The sequence below is a fragment of the Camarhynchus parvulus genome, chromosome 4 (genome assembly GCF_901933205.1).
Source record: "Camarhynchus parvulus chromosome 4, STF_HiC, whole genome shotgun sequence".
NCBI lineage: Eukaryota > Metazoa > Chordata > Aves > Passeriformes > Thraupidae > Camarhynchus > Camarhynchus parvulus.
This window is the reverse complement of record NC_044574.1, coordinates 4,774,925-4,794,276: the sequence shown is the minus strand read 5'-3', so window position 1 is coordinate 4,794,276 and position 19,352 is coordinate 4,774,925.

Genomic DNA, 19,352 nt, shown 5'->3' with positions numbered 1-19,352 from the left:
CATCCCAATTATGCAGAGAGTTATATTTCAAATTTTCTTGTATCATCAGCTCTGCAGTTGACTTATTTTACAGCACTGCGTTGTAAGACAGACAAGAAAATGACAAGGGAACAATGTACAAGAGACTCATATTCAGTTTAGTCCTCAAGTGTGAGATTATCCTGCAGACATTGCTGCAGAGAAATCATTGTGTAATGAATGTCTCTGGATCCACTCACATATAATGTTACTACATAATCTTGCTAATAAGTACATGAGGGTCCCTTTTAAAATATTTACATTTTTAAAATCAAATACGTCTGCTGTGGGACTTTTTTGAAAGCTCATTGCTTCAGTGACTGGAGAGGTTTTTGGTTCAAAGTGAGTGCAGTCATGGTCGGTTTATTCATTTCAATGCCAACACTGTTTAACTTCTTTACATTTTTTAATCATTTATGGTTAAAAACCACTGGTCTTGCAAACCAGGTTTTACAGAAAGGCTGTATTTTACAAAAGTAAAGAAAACAAATTCTGGACATATATCAGACTTTATTTCATGATTATTGAGCAGCTCCTGTACACACTTATCTCAGTGCAATGATCAAGATAGGAGCTGCTAATAAACTGGCTGAGAACCACAGAAAATTTTATGTGAGGATGAAAGGAAGATAATCACACCCAGAGTACAGGCCCAGTGATCAGGATTGTTGTGATGATATAGGTGGAAAATATAAATGCAGGAGAGGAAAGGTAATATTTCAGTTGTTTTAGCAAATATAGAAAGTCAGTGTAGGGGAAAAAAAGGATGGAAGTCAGGGTCAAAATCCTTTAAACTCTAAAAATAGGAGAAAGAAGTAAAGGATCTACAGACAGCAAAGGGAACTGGGGCAAATATCATAGTGAATGCAGTAGTAACAAAAGGAGCAGAAAGAAAACGATATATTATCAAAATAATATATAACATATATATATATATTTTATATATATAAATATATATAATATATAGATAGATATAAAATATAGAAAAAAATATAGTATTATTTACATAAAAAATTTCACATCTTATATAAGGGGATTAGGAAATGGCTTTTCTGAACCTTTACAGGAGAAGACTTAAAACCTGTGCAAGGCAGTGTAGAATCAAAGCAAACCCCCTCCAAAAGCTCTGAAATACAACAGTGGCAAAGTAAATATATTCAATAGCAAACCCAGGTGTGTGGCTCCCTGCAACCTGCACTTTGCACAACACAGTACATTAGTTCCCAACCAGCACAAGAGCAGAACTAATACCAAATAAATGCAGCAGCACCCCTCTTTTTTCCCTACCACTGAGCCAAGCAGTGAAAATTCAGAGCAGCCCTGAGTGATAAACATCTCTCCCTCTATAAATGCCTGGCCCGTTGCTAGTGGCAACAACTCTGTTCCTAAAGTTAGCTGAGCTCTTACAGTGGCAAATTCCACGTCCTCGTGTAACTTGCAGGATTCAGCTCATCAGTTTTGCCAACTCCTGCAGCCATACAACTGCATTTAAGCATAAACTTTTCTCTTTGCATGATATTTATCAAAGAAAAATGCAGTTAGAGCCTGAGTTATAGGATCCTGAACATGACAGTGAATTCAATATTTTATTACGCTATTTTATCCCATTTTGTGCCATTTTTTGGTTTTTTTGTTTTAAATAATTCCCTACAATACTGTAGGACAGATCCTTTAATTCCACATAGAGATGGATGGAAGTAATTCATCCAAATTATGGGGCACAGCTAAAAGAGGACTTAGGTTTAAACCATGTGTTACTTAGGGTTTCAAACTGTGGTTAGCAGATGTTTGCTGAGATGATGTGATGTGAGAGGCAAACATTGCATTAATTTATGGTTGTAGTTTTGCAAAAAGATGCACACCATATCCATCCTTTGGGGTAAATGAAATGTTAAAAATAATCCCTGATTTGTGAGCCTTGCTTTTGGTTTTAGGGACCCTTTCATCAAAGTCATGAGGAGAACTGAAGTTTCTTACACAAGAATTATTTATGACCAATTCAAAATGAGTTTTGTGAATGTCTTATGGTATTTGGATTTAAGTTTTGAATTCCAATAGCTTAGAAAATTGTGAGTCATAAGCTGGATATCTGAATTGTTGTATTAAACCGGGCTTAAAATTTCCTTTTAAAAAGTAATTTCAAATTTCATGCTGAATTTTTTTAAAAGAAAAAAAACCCCTGCATTTCAGAAAATGACATTTTCCTTGTAATTACAAAACTATGGAAGCAATTAATTCCAGCCATGTAGAATCTTATAATCATAGAACCATTTATGTTGGGAAAGGCCTTTGAGACCACCAAGTCCAGCCCTACCCAGCACTGCCAAGGCCACCACTAAACCATATCCCCAGGTGCCACATTTAAATGCTTTTTGAACTCTTCCAAGGATGGTGATTCCACCACCATATGATAGTGCCAAAAAAGATAGATGGGGAAAATGTCAAAGTATCAGTTCATAACCTTTACAATAATACACTTGGAGCTTCATAAACTGTAGAGATAAAATACAAATTATTGCTTTTCTTCCTTTATGGCTTTTCAAAGGAAGGCATAATTATCTAAAGTCAACACTGATTGTCCCTCTGTAAAAATTATTACAGTCACAACTTGGAGCCCTAAAGAGAATCAGGAGCTGGGACAACAAAAAGCACTGTATACAGGGGTACCTGCTCAGATCTGTCATCAAAACTAAACTGATTTCAGGGAAAAAACAAATCAATGTGCTTAATAACTCCAGGTTGGAGATGTTTGGTCTATTCTGTGTAGTTTTGTGCCATAGAAATTGCAGGAGTGTCTGGGACTCTGTTTTGTGAGGGTAGCTTTATATGGATACTCTATGGGTGTGAGTGGAACAGTGGTGGCACACACTTCCAGCTGCTGTTCCTGAGTGTGAGACATGGAGATGAGAGCTGGGGGAAGGGAAAACAAATTGAAAAATCACAGAATGGTTTGGGTTGGAAAGACGTTAAAGCCCCTCCTTCCATCCCCTGCCATGGGCAGGGACATCTTCCACCATCTCAGGTGGCTCCAAGCCCCAAAATCCAACCTGGCCTTGGACACTTCCAGGGATCCAAGGGCAGCCACAGCTCTTTTGAGCACCCTGTGCCAGGACCTCCCCATCCTCACAGGGAAGAATTTCTTCTGCAAATCTGCAAATCTAACCAAAATTCCCTAAACAAGTAAGGACATGCTCTTTTTTAGTGTCTCACTGTTAATAAGGCGTGACGAGTTTTTATGCATGTATTACACAGGCTGAGATGTCTGCACTTAAAGAAAAGGAGCTGATAAATAAAGTCATGGATGATACCAAAAAACTCTGAAAAAAAAAGCTTTATAAGCTTTTACCTCTTGTCTCCAAAACACTTTGCAGCTGTTACTGCTTGTGCAGCACACTTCCTGCCAGGTAAATAGAAATCTGCTTCCTATAATGCTTTGCAAGCATTATTTGTTCCCATAAAACATGAATAAAAGCATAAAATATGGAGGAAGATATAATTTTATAGTGCATTAAAAATAATAAAAAAAATTAACAAGCATGACAGGTTAACATTTTACAAGCATCAAAGGAGCAGGTGAATTACGGCATTATAGGCAGCAGAAAAAGCTATCCTGGGTTTAGCCTTGGAGCTCTTTATTTTTCCAGACCATTTCTAATTAGAGTCTTGAAATTAGATCCTGCTAGCAAGCTCCTAAATTACAGGGAGTAAAGAGGGGATTCAATCCAGATATTTTCCCAGCACAGGACTTTGAGCACTGTTCTGCACACAAAGCACTGGAGTTGTAGAGGTACAGAACGATCATAAGGAGTAGAAAAAAGTGTAGGTGTTAAAAAAAGAGAGAAAAATAACAGTTCCCCATGCAGGCAACCTTTTGAGTTCATTTGCCAAAGAAGGAATTGCCATGTTGTGCATAGGGCCAAGAAAACAAATTTTTTTCAGAAAAAAGGTGAAAATCCACATGAGTGTACATAAGAACAGAGGTGCTCAAGATCAAGAACTAGAAAAATCATATTTTAAGGCAGGAAAGGGAAGAGGAAAGAAAAAGGACAGATGAGACAGGGAAAGGGTAAAGAGTGACTAAGAGGAGAAAAAAGCCAAATGCATCCTTGTGTCTAGAATAAAAACCATGAAACCTTACATTGATAAAATATAATCTGGGCCAATACACCATTCCAAGCAACAGGCAGGGTGCCTTGGGCAAAATCTTTCTTTTTACTGACATCTCACAGAGGGTGTAAAGATTTACATGCACCCCTATGAAGAAACAAGCAAACTTCTGCCTTTAGGTGAAGTTAAACTGATCCAGGGTGATTCCTTTGAGGTAGATTATGCACATGGTTAAATCTCAGATTTTTAGCAGAGACACAGGAAGGAAAGCAGTCATCTGAAGTCAGTGGCACACGTTGTCCCTGTGTTCAGTTAAGTGAGGTCAGTGTTTCTCCAGCATTCCAGGGGGTTCTTTGCTTTTCCCAGTGACCTGTTCTTTTACAGACAATGAATTAACTGGTGTCTGCAAGAATACATAGTCTGTAGTACTGGAAAGAAATGGGGAATTTCCCTCTCAAGATATTTTCTTTTGAGAGTTAGGGATAGTTTTCTACTATTCAAAAAAATAGGGTGGACAGGAAATATTGGAATAAAAATCATTAAAAGGAAAATACATGACTGAAATGCTGAAAGATCTCATGTAGGGAAGATGTAATAGGGAGGGAACTCACGAAGGGCAAGTCAATTTCTGTCCTTTGTCTTATTCCAGCTGAGAAGCAAAATAAATAACAGACTCCCAGAGCAACAAGAAACACAAGGACATAAAGGTAGGAAAATTGACGGGAAAGATCCATGGTTTTTTTTTAACAAAGGGTCATTTCAGTACTGGAACAGAGATGGGAAATGGCTCGGAGCAATTCAATCTTGAGATTTTGGACATCTGGCCTGAGTGGATTCAGAGAGGATAGAGGAAGGGTTCTGCTTCAAGAGGGGACAGCCCAATAATAACAGCATCTGATGTTTGTCAGAATTGTTCCAATAGTACCAAGCTTTATGCTCTGAAACTGTCAGTCAAAAACAAATTGCAGCAATGACAAGCTTTTGATGCCCATTTGATGGGCAGAAGTGATAAAATATATGAAGGGTTCGAATGCAAGGTGTCACTATTCTGGTGAGTTGAACCAAATATTGCAAAAATGAAATGGTAAAAGGAGATGTAGTCAGGACAAGGATAATTGCTGGTGCCAGAGCCTGGCCTATTAGCACAATTTCAATTGCATTTAGATCTCATTCCAGTACAGAAAGAAATAAAAAAAGATACTATTTTTTTTTTTTCTCTCAGGAAGGGAGAAAATCTCGGACAATATAGGATTGAATAAAGAAAAACAGCAATAAGGAAAGAGTTCAAAGGGTTCCATTGAATTTGCTACACTAAGAATTGAAAGACTAGAAAATTTCAGTAGGGCAGGGAGATGGAAAATCTGTGAGAGTTACAGTAAAGCACAAAGTACAGCTGACACCTGTGTTTAGCAGAAGAGGATATAGTTTACACCAAAAGCAGAGCATTCTACAGGACCATGCCATTTTCCCAGAATAATAAAAATTATCTGAGGAATTTTAGCCTTAGGTAGAAGCAAATCCTTATTTCTGTTATAATAGAAAAAAATAGCATGAACAGAATGTTGAAAATCTTAACCAAAAGTTGTCCTTACAATTTAGATCATATTTTGTTAGGCAATCTAATAATGGATATTTGTAAAGGCAAATGAAACTATATACAGGAATACATCATAGGGCGTTTGTGGTCAGTATCCATATCAGCTGGAGAAAAAAAAGTCCTTGGATTAATATAATGCAAAGACTGATGTTTTCCCACTGTGTAGACAGCAAAAGAAGGTCAAGGATGCATCAGCAGCAAAAAGACAAATTACTGAAGAGATGAGGCCACATGTCTTTATGGGACCAGAAGAGCTGCCAAGAGAATATGAAGTCAAACTTGTGACATCAGCAATTCCAGCAGCAGTCTCTGACCTCTGTATTTTCCTACTGGAGAAGGTAAAAAAAGAGCAAAAGAGAATGAAAGATATGAGAGGTATTTGACAGATAGAAGTGCTTAAGGACTCATATGCAATGAAAGCCCCAAAGCTCAGCAGAAAATTAGCATATGAATGTGGAGAAATAAAACAAGCTTCTTATATTAGCTTGTTTATCAGAAACCAAATACTCCCAAAGTTATATACTTTGAAAGTCCTCTTGGCCTTTCTCCTCCCCAGCTTTTTCATGGAAGAATCTAAGCATTAACTGTATTCATCATTATATTTGGAAGATACTGGTGTCAGCTGGCTCCCAGTCAGCATCACTCTAGCAACAGAAAAATTCTGAAAAAGAAATCCAGGATGCTGCCAGGGTTGCTTGGCATTCTCTGCCAAGCAGAAGATGTGTTGGTTTATGACAGAAATAAAACTGAGGATGATGGATTTTGAGATAGTTTCAGCAAGCTGGCCTTGCTCTGAATGAGGCTGCTACCTGTGACAAGGAGCAGATAAATGTGTGCTGTTTATTATTAAGAAATGGAAATTCTGGTGAACCATCGTGTTTCTGCAGCTCCAGAAAAAGCTCAGCAAAGTCTGTGAATGCAGCAATGTTTCAGTCACCAGAAAGAGCAGATTTTGGAAAGAAAGCAACAAGGTCATTTAGCATAATTAAAGAAGTATTGATACATCTACCTCTTCTGTGCAATATTCTGTATTTTGCCTGTGATGCAGAGGTAATGGCAAGGGATGCAGAGTTCTTTGGTATATCTATATCTAAATCTGTCTCCATCAAAGAAAACCTGTCTGGAGACAAAAACTCATGCCCATATGGTATCCATATAAAAAAAAAAAATCAGAGAAATAAAAAATGGTACATTCCAGCATGTGTAGGCTGCTCAGAAACTCAGAGGCCTGCAAAAGGCCCGGTCTTTACATGCTTGGCAATTTGATAACACCCAAACTGATTGAAGCATCTCTGCCCTTAGAGAACTCATGTTCAACAAACAACTTTCTCTTTTAGGTTCAGAGACTCTGATCAGAGATGGTGCTTTCTTTTAATCTTTGTTAGCAGCAAATAGTCTCAGAGAAAGTCTTTGCTAAGCAAAAACTCACGTGAAAGAAGAGACTTTTGAGGAAGATGACCAAGTAAATGTATGCTAATATTGACCTGACCATACTCTTTCAATCAATATAAATAGCATTTATTCATTTTTATTACTTAATTATTTCTTCAATGTGAATAAAATTTATTCAGTGCTGCCCAAGAAGAGAGAACCTAGGGGATGAAATGCAAAAGAGACCAATGGCTACAGTATTAAACACAGGTTGGGACTGGGATTTTGGGATGAAAGAGTTGTGAATCCTCTGAGGTTTCAGAAGATCTGCTCTCCAAAATCCTGCAAGAGCACAAACAAGGACATGACATGAGTGCAGCAGTTTGTAGGGTTTGACCAGGATGGTTCAAACCTAAGGAACAGCTGGGAAGAATATAATGTGGGAGGAAAAATAAGCAAACAAGAATGAATATCCAAACACACCCCCGTCCCCAGGAAACAGTTGCTAATATCATGCATCTCTACAAAACTGGGCAGCAGGCAGCAACAGCTTTTTTTTTTTTTTCTGTGTAATAGTCTGATTTTTTTGAGAGGACACACACATACATTATTGTATGTATTATTTCTCCATACATACAGACCTGGCTGTACTTTCATGGCTGTCAGCTGCACAGGTCATGCAAAAAAACTAAAGCTAATTCTTGCCAGGTATGAAATTCCTAAGATCTTCATAGAAGCCTGTGAGCCTTTACTAGCACCTTTGAACTCCTCAGCAAAGAAAAGGCAGAATTGCACGTACCTAAGGGAAAGAAGAGGAAAAAATCAGGAGAAGCTGTGTGCACAACAATTATGATGTATTGATCACCTGAATCTGGATCCTCTCCAGCAGAACTGGTGATAAGTATGTTAGGAATGGCTGTAATTGAAGAGCTCATTATTCTTAAACTTCACAAGTGCAACCAGAAGGAACTGTTGGAGCAAAATCCCAAGATATAAACTTGGCCACCGTAATGGATGACAGTAAAAAAATAAACTGAGAACCACTCCTAGAGCAAAAGGATCATTTTTTTCCCTTAAAAATCTTAGAAGTCTTTTGGTACACTTTATCAGAGCTCATACTTGTGATGGCTGCACAGGTATTTCTTCAAAGGAATGAAGTGCTGCCTTCTTACTTCCTACTGCAGGTAAGAGAAAAGAATTAAGTTAGAGTGGTGCCAGGAGGCAAAAGCGAAGAGGGGTGTCCTGCCCCCAGTCCCTCTCCCAGTCTCAAGGAGCTGCACATAGAACAGATCCAACTTAGCCTAAGTTCAGAATTCAATTCAGATTTATTTCTATGGCTGGATGAGAAGATACATCAGTGCAGATAGCTTTGAGTCATTTGAAATTGTTTCAAAGCTCTTGCTTTAAAAAGGCAGAACACATTTTGGTGGGAAAAAATAATATCCCAGTTTACTTCATGGTAATCAGTTAATATTATCTGTTAATATTATCTGTTAGTTGTACCAGCCATTAACTCCCTAATAAATGAAATTCCTTAGGCTTTTTCTTTGAATGATGAGATGTAAAAAACCTGTTCAAAACTCCTGTCATCTTCTAAAGTAAACAGAACAGTATGCACTTGAATTTAGAACAGCACACAAAATGTCAATCATGGAAATTAGAGATCTGTTGCATGCAAAATTTTATGCGTGAAAAGAAACAGTTCTGAAGCTCTGGATGATATAAAATCATCCCCTGCATAGTCACACAGTGAGAATTTTGTGATTTAAATATATTGTTTCTTCTTTGTCTTTCTATTTTGTATAAGTATCATATTCAGTCTAGTTCTCATGTATTTAGATGCCTGGCTCTGCATGGGTTTATCAATATTTCTCTTCTGTTTCATGGGAATTTCCTCACAAAGACTGATACAAAATATACCTGCTATCTGGATATACACATTTCTATTCTTTTTTAGTATATTTGATATTATGTCTTTAGATTTTAGACTGTGTAGGCTTTACTTTGCACTGCTCCAGGAAATTGAAGTGCATTCCCTGTGTCAATTTAGTAACCCTTGGTTTTGTCTCTTTGGGAACAAGGAAGGGCTAGAGAGTTCCTCCAGAGAAAAGGAAGTTCAGTTATAAATGACATACATAGATATTGATTTGCTGAGCTATTTTCTTATCTGCTAAAAGAAAATCTATCTCCTCATTTTTCACTTCCATTCCACCAGCACCTGCAAATCCCAGTGCTGAAACAAGCCCCAGCTCTGTTTGGCAGTGGGGAAGATACTTTTTGCTCTGTTTTGGAGAACTGGTCTGGAGTATATTTGGTTATTGTTTCTGTAATAGCCTGGCCTCAGCAGCTGTTCTGCATGGAGCCATTGTATGTCAGAAAATGTAGCTATATCCATACCTTCTTCCTTCCTTCCGTCCATTCCTTCCATCCATCCATCCATCCATCCATCCATCCATCCATCCATCCATCCATCCATCCATCCATCCATCCATCCATCATCCATCCATCATCTATCCATCCAATCATCTATCCATCCACCATCCATCCATCCACCATCCATCCATCCATCCATCCATCCATCCACCCATCCATCCATCCATCCGCCTAAGAATGGAGCCTGGCCCCTGCTCTTCACTGTACAGATGGAACCTGTGAGCCCCCAGTTCTTGGACATTCACAGGTCTCAGCGCAGTGAGGAGACAGTTTTACCCTCCACTGGGCTCTAGTTGCAGATCCCTGCCTCAAACGCACAAAGTCTGGCTGGGACTGGTGCTTCAGAGCTCCAGTAAGGGTGAGCTGGGCTGAGGTGACACAGGGAAGGGTTGAGTGGCTCCCACTCCCACATGGATTATGGCTGGAGAATTTCAGAGGGAAGCTGAGCTGGGGCAGTGTGACTGTCCCCTTCTGTCACAGACCTGAGCACATCTTGATGCTTTTCCTGCCTTGGGTCAAATATTTCCTTTGAATATAAGGAAAGAGTCTTCCTCCTTCCAAAGATAAGAGTCTCTATATCATATTTACTTTTCATAATCTGCTTTTATGCATTTTGAAGTGCCCAGCCAAAGGTACTCTTTGTTTACCTTCATTTTTTCACACCTTGTGAACACTTTTGCTATTTCTGTCTCCCTTTCTAAGTCCAGGGGTAAATACTACAGCCCTTGAATTTTGAGCAAGCTGATCATCCTCCTGGTCTCCGTTCTTTATATTCCTGCTGGGATATTCAGGGTACTCACAACATCAGGTCTTGCAGGTTTTCCTTGCAGGCACAATTAAATAAATCTGGATAGGTACCAGTAAAAAAATACAAATGGCAGCACTGCTGAAAAAAAAACCATCTAGTTTCCTTAAACTCCCTTGTTTTGCTTTAATTCAGTTTCTGTGGTTTGCTATTCTCATAAATATGTCCTTTAGTCCTTTATGCATTCACATTGGATGTCTTATAGGTGGTGTTAGGGAGGAAGGAGTGTGAGTTATTTCCCCAAGATGGAAAGACAAAGGGGTTTTTTTTCCTTGACCTTGTTAGTTTAAAATATTCATAACTATATGAATAATTCCTCTGAACAATATCCCATAACTCTGGGAAAATATAAAAAATTTCTCACTTAAATTAATTACATTTTGGAGCTCAGCATTTTTTTAATATTATTTTACCTCAAGTAATCCAACTGAAATTTAATTGAAGGATTTTTTAATTAAAAGTGGAGAAATGAAACAATTGCAAAATTTTTTCCAACCTCAAAAAATCTATAAATATATTTATTTTGTCTCAAGAAAACCGGTGAGAGGGAGTTACAAAAAACATCCTTCCCACATGGCTATTTCAGCTGTGCAGCTACACAGAATAATTCACAATCAAAATTTACTCATGCCTTGGAAAATGCATCTCGTTTTTCACCTCAGGAATCTGTATGAGAAACCAGTGCCAGCAATAAGAATTTCACAGCTGCACAGTGGTATCACACATGAACCCTGATTTCCAAATGCCTGCCCATTAAATACTGGCTGTCACCTGTAATGGTTGGCAGATATAAATGAGGACACTGATGGCTAAAATTCGGGGTATTCACAATTCCTTTCCTAAATAAATATGCATTTCTTATGTCTGTGGAAAGCAGTTTATGCACATTTCCTGCATTTTCAAAGTGCAGTTAATCTTATCCTCATAAACTTGGGTTCTCCTGATGGGACTCACAGCTTTGGACCTCTGTTTGGTTTAGAACTTATTGGGCTTCAGCTGTTGGAGCAGTGGATGTGTAATTCAGTTATCATACCCCAAAAAGGAGTATAATATCAATAGCCCTATTTTATGTTCTAATCCATGGCATGAGAGTTCATCTTCTGGTCTAGGCACCACAGCTGGAACCTGCTGGAAGCTTTAGACATCTCCTGTGGCAGCTGTGCAGGAGTGGTTCAGTGTTCAAGAAGACAGCTACAGGAGGAGGAAGCAGCATTGGATACAAATCCCTTTCTTTTAGGTAGACACACACCACAACCAAAGGTGTTGTAGGTTTGAGCTCCCCATTCGAGCTAATCTGCATCCTTCCATCTTTCAGGTGTGTTCATTAGCAGAAGTAGAAGGAATAACCTCTCCTTTCTTCTGACTTTGTCTCATCTATAGAAAATAACTTAAAATTATTTTTTAAAGAGGAAACCCAACAGGTGTCAACGTCACATTTTCTGAAAAATCCCCTTTGCCCAGGATTCTTCTCCTGGGAAGATGAGAAGCCTCAGAGAAAAAGGAAAACAACATTATCTCATTTGCCTCTCATTTTGCTGCTTTGGAATGTGTTTGGAGATTGTTTACCCACAGGTGATTGTTTCATTGGATTCTGCTGTGAGTTGTTTTCACTCTTTGGCCAATCAGGGCCAAGCTGTGTCGGGACTCTAGAAAGAGTCATGAGTTTTCATTATTAGCTTTTTAGCATTGTGTAGGTATCCTTTCTGTATTCTTTAGTATAGTTAAGTTTAGTATTCTTTAATATAATATAGTATCCTAAAATAATAAATTAGCCTTCTGAGAACATGGAGTCAGATGCATCATTCCTCCCTTTGTCTGGGACCCCTGCAAATACAAGAAACAGGTTCATGTAAAACTAGTGTTTTATATTGAAGGTGTAAATGTGGATTAGATGGGATTTAGAATCAAAGAATCACAGCATTACAGATGGGTTTGGGTTGGAGGGGTCCTTAAAGACCATCTGGTCCCAACCCCCCTGCCATGGCCAGGGACACCTCCCACTATCCCAGGTTGCTCCAAGCCCTGCCCAACCTGGCCTTGAACATTCCAGGCATGGGGCATTCATCTGAGTCCAGGTCTCTGTGACACATAGTTCTTAAGAACAAATGGAGTCTTTGGACATTTCAATGTATGTGGCAAATATCATTTTACACACACACCCCCTTTGCAGCTTCTGCACCCATTTGTCAAAGAGGTTTCTCAAACACTAGTCCACACAGAACAGTGATTCCATGTTTGACTTGCTGGGGGAGTCACAAACAATTTTTTGTGCCTTTTGCATGAAAACTGACCCTATGCTGAGTTTATTATTCCTCCTGAACAGCCCTTGGGGAACAGATTGCAGAGGGACAGCAAATACTGAAAAGGAGTAAGGGAGTGATGGTGCTGTGTTGTAGAAAGAAGAAATTAATTAGAAAACAGAAGGTTATGAAGAGATACTGAGAGGGGGGTCCAGCACAGAAGTGATGCAGAAAGAAGTTTCCTTGGAAAGGTGTAGGGCAACTGGGGAATAATCTGAATCCTACATACAAAACATTGATGAAGCTTATCCTTCTGGTGAGGAGAGGATCCAAAGGTCTGGTAAAAGAGGTCAGCTCCACTTTCCCTTTCCAAGAGAAAATCAAACTTTAAAAAAGGAAGTCTTACTGGCATATGCTACAGAGACTTGTTGCCTCTTTTAGGTTTGTGATGGATTGATGCTTTCCATGTTTTTGGAAGCCAGAGAATGTCTCATCGTCAGATGCTGAGATTATTTTGTACCCAAAATAATAGGTATAAAAATAGCACCTGATAAAGCACAGATGTCTCCTTGACTCCCACTCCCCAGAATGGCAGGGAAGCAGCTCTGTGATGGCTCCAGCTATGGTGTGACTGCTCCTGAGAGCCCAGACACACTCAGCCTGCACAGCTACTCGGCTTCCTCAGTGCGACACAGATTTTAAATTACGAGGGATGAATTTGCAATGTTCAAGGGTGCATTTTAAAGTCAAAGCAAGCCTGTAAAATGTCCAAATTTGTATATGCAGAGCAGTCTTGTGTCATGTACTTCCTGCTATCTTCAATTACACTAATAAAATTTTCATTTAGGAAAAGAGGTTGGATATAAAACTGGATAAATTCTTTGAGTTCTTTTTCTTCTTTTGAGATTATTTATTAGTGATAACGACTAATGTACTGCTTAAGGGTAATGAATCTTATTAAATGCACTTTAAATTATCTCCTAAATTAATACAAGAGTGCAGTTCCTGTGCTAAAGACCCACATAGGACTGGCAGAGGAACTAATATTTGCTTCTTATGAAAGACTCCACATTGCCTCCAGCTAAATTATGTATATCCAATCAAATTCTTGTCCCTAATAGAGATGTAACATATGTAAGCAGATTCAAATGTTATGTAGTACTTGCAGGAGATGTCTATAGATTTCATTCAGATAATCTGCCTCTTCACTTTGTGCACCTTCTATGTGATAACTCGGTTGTTTGGTTTTGGTTTTTTTTAATCTTTTTCCCAACATATTTATCAGGCATTACTTGCTCCCTGACACAGGTCAGTGTAATCATGCTACATCAGGATGAGAGAAGGGGTTTTGTCTTCAGGGATAGAATCACTACCTTAAAATGCAAGTTTATTTTGGAGGTGAAAGTCAGATTTCTAAAGTTTAAGCAGTGTGTGCACGTAGCTGCCTGAAGAACACACAACTTCATATATTCCCCAGCTTCTTCAGTTCAGCACAGGACATGCCTAACTTTCAGCTTCTCTTCTCCTCTCCTACCTCTGCTCTCATGAGCTTGGCTGTGGCTCTAGGGAAGTGTTAGATGTGACTATAATAAGGGAATACTCAGTGGAATTGGTTATTTGCATTCCCTTTAGCCTGGGTATCCCATTAATAGTCTGGCTTTCAAACACACTGCCAAGTTTGAATTTAAATGCATCTCTGTGTCTCCTGTGCACTACCAGAGGTGAGCTACCACAAAAAGTCAGACTCATTTCAGCTCCTGAACATGAGAGAGAGAGATTTAAGGGAGGATTATTAGCAAAGAAGACTGAGGAAAAAGTCTGGGAAAGTGAGAAGATTAGTGGTCAGGTTTTATACTCAGGAAGGTTTCCTTTCCATACTGATGGAGTGAATAGTTTCCTTCATCTGCTGTCACATATAGTAACATTTTTGATGACACAAAATGAATTTTTTTAGCCAACTTCTCAGCAGTGTGGAGGTTTCCTAAAACTCTTGTGACCAGAGGCGGGCTGTGCCTGCTGCCCAGGGTGCTGCTGAATCTCCCATGACACTGAAAAAAAAATCAGGCTCTGCAAAGGAAAGGCCGAAAAAATTGTTGACCACAAACAAAATTAGTAAAATATAAATCAGGTGCAAAAAGATCCGAGAATTTTCATTTCTTCAGAGGCCACCAATGGTCCAAAACTTCGGTATGGTATGAGATTTCTGTACTGACTTTAACTGTAAACTAGTAGTTAACTATAATATGCACCTTAGAAAGTCACTGAACCTATTTCAGTATTTGAATAATTTGTATAATTTCTAGTCTTTCTTGATGCTTAAAATTAATCTTTCCCTTGAATATTTCAGAAGCAAGTTACTACCAATTTTCTTTGGAAATAGATTTAGTTCTTGGAACAGTAGTAAAGTTTTCTTTCTTTTTGTTAAAGTTGTCTTTAAACATTCTTTCATGTTTTCACCTTTTTCTTAGCAGTTGATATATCACATTCAAACTTGTTTGTTTCACGACCATCACTGTCATCAGCAGCCAATGTATTGATCTGCTGCCTTTTCCTCTTCATAGTTAGTGCACAGAGAAATTCATTTCCATCTTGAGCTGTTCTAGCAGTACACATTTAGAACAGACTAATTAGAAATACATGGAATATAAGCTGATAACCAGACCTCTGCTAGATCCCCTCCTTGAAAATTCCCTATTTCATTTTCCATGATATATTTTGCACCAAATTAAGAAGTCTGTGAGCACTTGCTCTAAGTCCTGTGCTGAGCTGCCCTCTGAGCTGTCATATCTGATCACACACAACCAGGCCCCTCAATTTTCATGGGTTCTTGGTTTTCTTGACTGCCTGACATGCAAAATTTTGTCACATAGTGAACTCCTGTTAAGGGCAGCTGCAGAAGCTCAGTGACCAAGGCATGGGAAGATCATGAGATCACAGAATCACCTTTCTGTAACAGAGGGCAGAGGATTCCACCCAGGGATTCCACTGCAGGGCTCAGCACTTCAGAGCATCACATGGAGACTTCTGCAGAGCCTGAGCTGATAAACAGCAAATTCAGTGAGATATTATTTTTTTATTATTTTTCTTTCTTAAGACCGGCTGAGAGATGTGGGGTTTGTTCAGCCTGGAGAACAGAAGGCTTCAGGGAGATCTTTTAGCACCTTCCAGTGCCTAAAGGGGCTCCAAGAGAGCTGGAGAGGGACTTGGGACAAGGACCTAGAGAGACAGGACAAGGAGGAATTGTCATCATGATATTTTCTGAAAAATCCCTTCACCAGGATTTCTTCTCCTGGGAAGAGGAGAAGCTGAGGGTTCTCTGTGTTTGGCTGCTCTGGAATGTGGTCTGGAGATTGTTTATCCAAACATATGAATTGTTTTTAATTAATGGCCAATCACAGCCATCTGCGTCAGACTCTCTGAGTCAGTCATGAGCTTTCATTATCATTCTTGTGAAGCCTTCTGATGTATCTTCTCTCTTTCTTTAGTAAAGTTTTAGCATACCATTCTTTAAAAAGTATAATATCATAAAATAATAAATCAGCCTTCTGAGAACATGGAGTCAAATTCTCATCTCTCACCTTGTCCTGGGGACCTCACAAACACCACAGGGAATGGGCTGAAACGGACAGAGGGTGGGGGGAGATGGGATACTGGGGAGAAATTCTGTCCTGTGAGTGGTGAGCCCTGGCACAGGGTGCCCAGAGCAGCTGTGGCTGCCCCTGGATCCCTGGAAGTGTCCAAGGCCAGGCTGGACAGGGCTTGGGGCACCCTGGGATAATGGAAGGTGTCCCTGCCCATGGCACGGGGTGGAATGGGATGATCCTTAAAGGTCTCTTCCAACCCAAACCATTCTGTGATTCTGGGGTTCGTGGTGCTGATGGGAATCAGTAGTTCCATCTGCTCTCCAGAAGGAATTGTTCTACAGTTTTGAAAATCAGCTTTTATTTAATAACATTACTTCCATACAGAAGTAGGTTTTTGTGCACAAAGAAATCAAATTTCTGCGAAAAAATGATAATTTTCACAAAACCTTTTTCTTTCTGTAAAGCAAGATAACATCAATCCACATAAAAAGTACCAAAAGAATTTGATGTCAGCATCATTAGGATATAAGTTATTTATTATCTCCACACTCTTGTACTTATGAATATATTGATAATTTTTATTTATAGTAGTAGTATCAGGCAGTTGGAATAATACTAATTTATTAGAAGTATCCTGTAACTAATAAAATAAATATTAGGAAAAAAAGGATCTCCTGGATAAAAAAAGTACCACAGGACAGGCCCTCCCCTTCAATGGTACAAAGACTGTGATCTGTCATAATATTTTATCAATAATATGTCAATTAATAATTAAAGCTCCATCATTTATAAACTGGAGACTCAAATAGGTCTTTCTTTGAACTATAATGACACCTTGGCAATGAGAGAAGTGCTAGATGGAGAATAATAATTATTAAAAATGTGAAAGTGAATTAGAGCAAGAAAACTAGTTGCAGTATAATTGCAAGGGACTCATGCTACAAACTGTCACTTAGCTTTTGTGCCTAGAGAGGAATAACAAGGATAATAAATATGGGTTTATTTCTTCCTCAGTGAGGAGGCTTCTGATTAAAAAATGCTCTACTTTTTTTTTTTTTTATTATGCTATACTTTTTAACTCCCTTGCTGCTGTGGACCAAATATTTATAATATGCTGTAACTGCAGATTTGCATATGAAAAGCCAAGTGATGACTGAGTGATTTTTAGTGTGGACAATCAAAAGGATTTGTTTTGATTAAAGAGTAAAAGGGTTGACTTTAAGTATTGAGTTTGGGAATATAAAATGATTGCAAACAGATAGGAGTAAAATGTGGGGGGAGAAGAGGGAGGGAACAGGGTGGGGGAAGAGACACAGATTTTTCTTAGCAGGGTCAGCATCCCACACACCACAGTGTCATTTACCTTTGTCCAATCCATCCGAGGTAATGTTGCATTGCATGAGCCCTGTTAAATTTCACTTAGGCCATTCACAGATTCCTCGAGCAGGCACGACTAATTTTATGGATTTTTATTGACCAGGGTATGGAGATCGGATAAGATGATACTGAAGAAAAGCCAGTTGTTACATCTCTCCATGTAGTTTTTACAGAGCAGTTGCCAACAGCGGGGATCTCAGGGTGGCAATGAGACACAAAGACACCTCTGAGTGGACATTTCTCCCCTGGCTGGAACAGATGATGCCATGAAGGTTCCTGTACTCCAAGAGCAAGATGCTCCCTGAGGATGGGGTGCCCTGTTGGAACCCTGGATGCTGAGAATGTTAAACTTTCTGTGCTGAAAGGCACAGACCCACAAGAGAACACTGCATTTGACATGAGGCTGTGGAGAAGACTTCCAAAATTGATTAATATGATTGGGATTACAGGTGTGGAGTTGGTCAGAAGTGTGTAATATCACAGGGTGAAAAACTTAAAGTTTGAGATTTTAGAATACAAAAATAAATACAAAGCAAGATGGAGGTTTTAGGGCAGAGACAGGTTGTTCTTCTTTACCTTCTTCTTCCTTCTTCTCCATGGGTTTGGGTGATGTTTTGTAATTGGGCAGAAAAGTCCACATTGCAATCTTCAAGGGATCAGTTATTGGGTTAAAAGGGAGAATAATCTAGGTGTCATTTCTTAATTGGACAGTTTAGTTTTAAAAGACCTTGTAACAAGAGATTGTTGGTCATTTTGTGCCTTCTAATGAAAGGCTGAAGAACTGTTGTGAGGCTGTTACATTGATAAGAAATAATAAACACCTGAGTCCAAACATGAAATACTCTCTCAAGGGCCTTCAATCCAGACCTCACCAGAGGCAGAAAATACAAACAGAGAATCCACATTTCCAGCCAGATTTCTCCTCTGGCTGGAGCAGGTGATGCCATGAAGGCTCCTGCACTCCAGGAGCATGATGCTCCCTGAGGATGGGGTGCCCCTTTTACAGTTTGCTCAGCTGGGCTGTGCTCAGTGGTCAGCAAGGGGAGCTGGACTTCTGGCTGGTCATGTGCCTTGACTGAACATCATTTTCTCCTGGTAGATCAGCTGGTCACTTGTGCTAACATTTATGATGAATTTATACTGTCCAGGCTCTGCATTCAGCATATTTTTCATTCTTCATGGGTTGTAGAGGGACCCTCAAGCATTACCTGAAACTATATCCCTAATGGTAATGGGAAAACAGATGAAAACCTTGTGCAGCACCACTGGTTGAGGAGGTTTTCACTTTTTCTTTGCTGCGGCTCACACTGGATTTAGACAAAATAAGTTTGCAATTCAGGGTGCAGCTTTAAAAATTCTGTCCTTTCCTAGAAATCTGTAGGAAAAAAGTATTTGCCAAACTTACAGCAGTGCTTTGACCATTTCACAGAAGACCTTAGACACAAAATTTAAACCATGTTATGTGCTAGGGCTCCACTACATCTGCATTTACAAGAGATAACAGCACTGTGCACGCCCAGAGCCCTGCAGGATTTTCTCCCTTCATGAATTCAGGCAGTTTTTCAAACAAAGCATGTATTATGTATGCAGCAAGGGAAGTGTCTGCTTCAGAAAAGCTGATGTCTCGAAGGTAAACATGTATAAATGTTTATACATTTTTTAACACATATTATTTACCCAGAAGAGCACAACAGCTGCTTCGGAGTTGTTCTGGTCTCAGTGGTAAATAGGTATTTTGGCAGTTGTTAGAAACAGAAATGATTCTTTGGTTCCATTCCATTGTAGCCTCTCCACTTGTTATTCTAATGATTGTTCCAAAG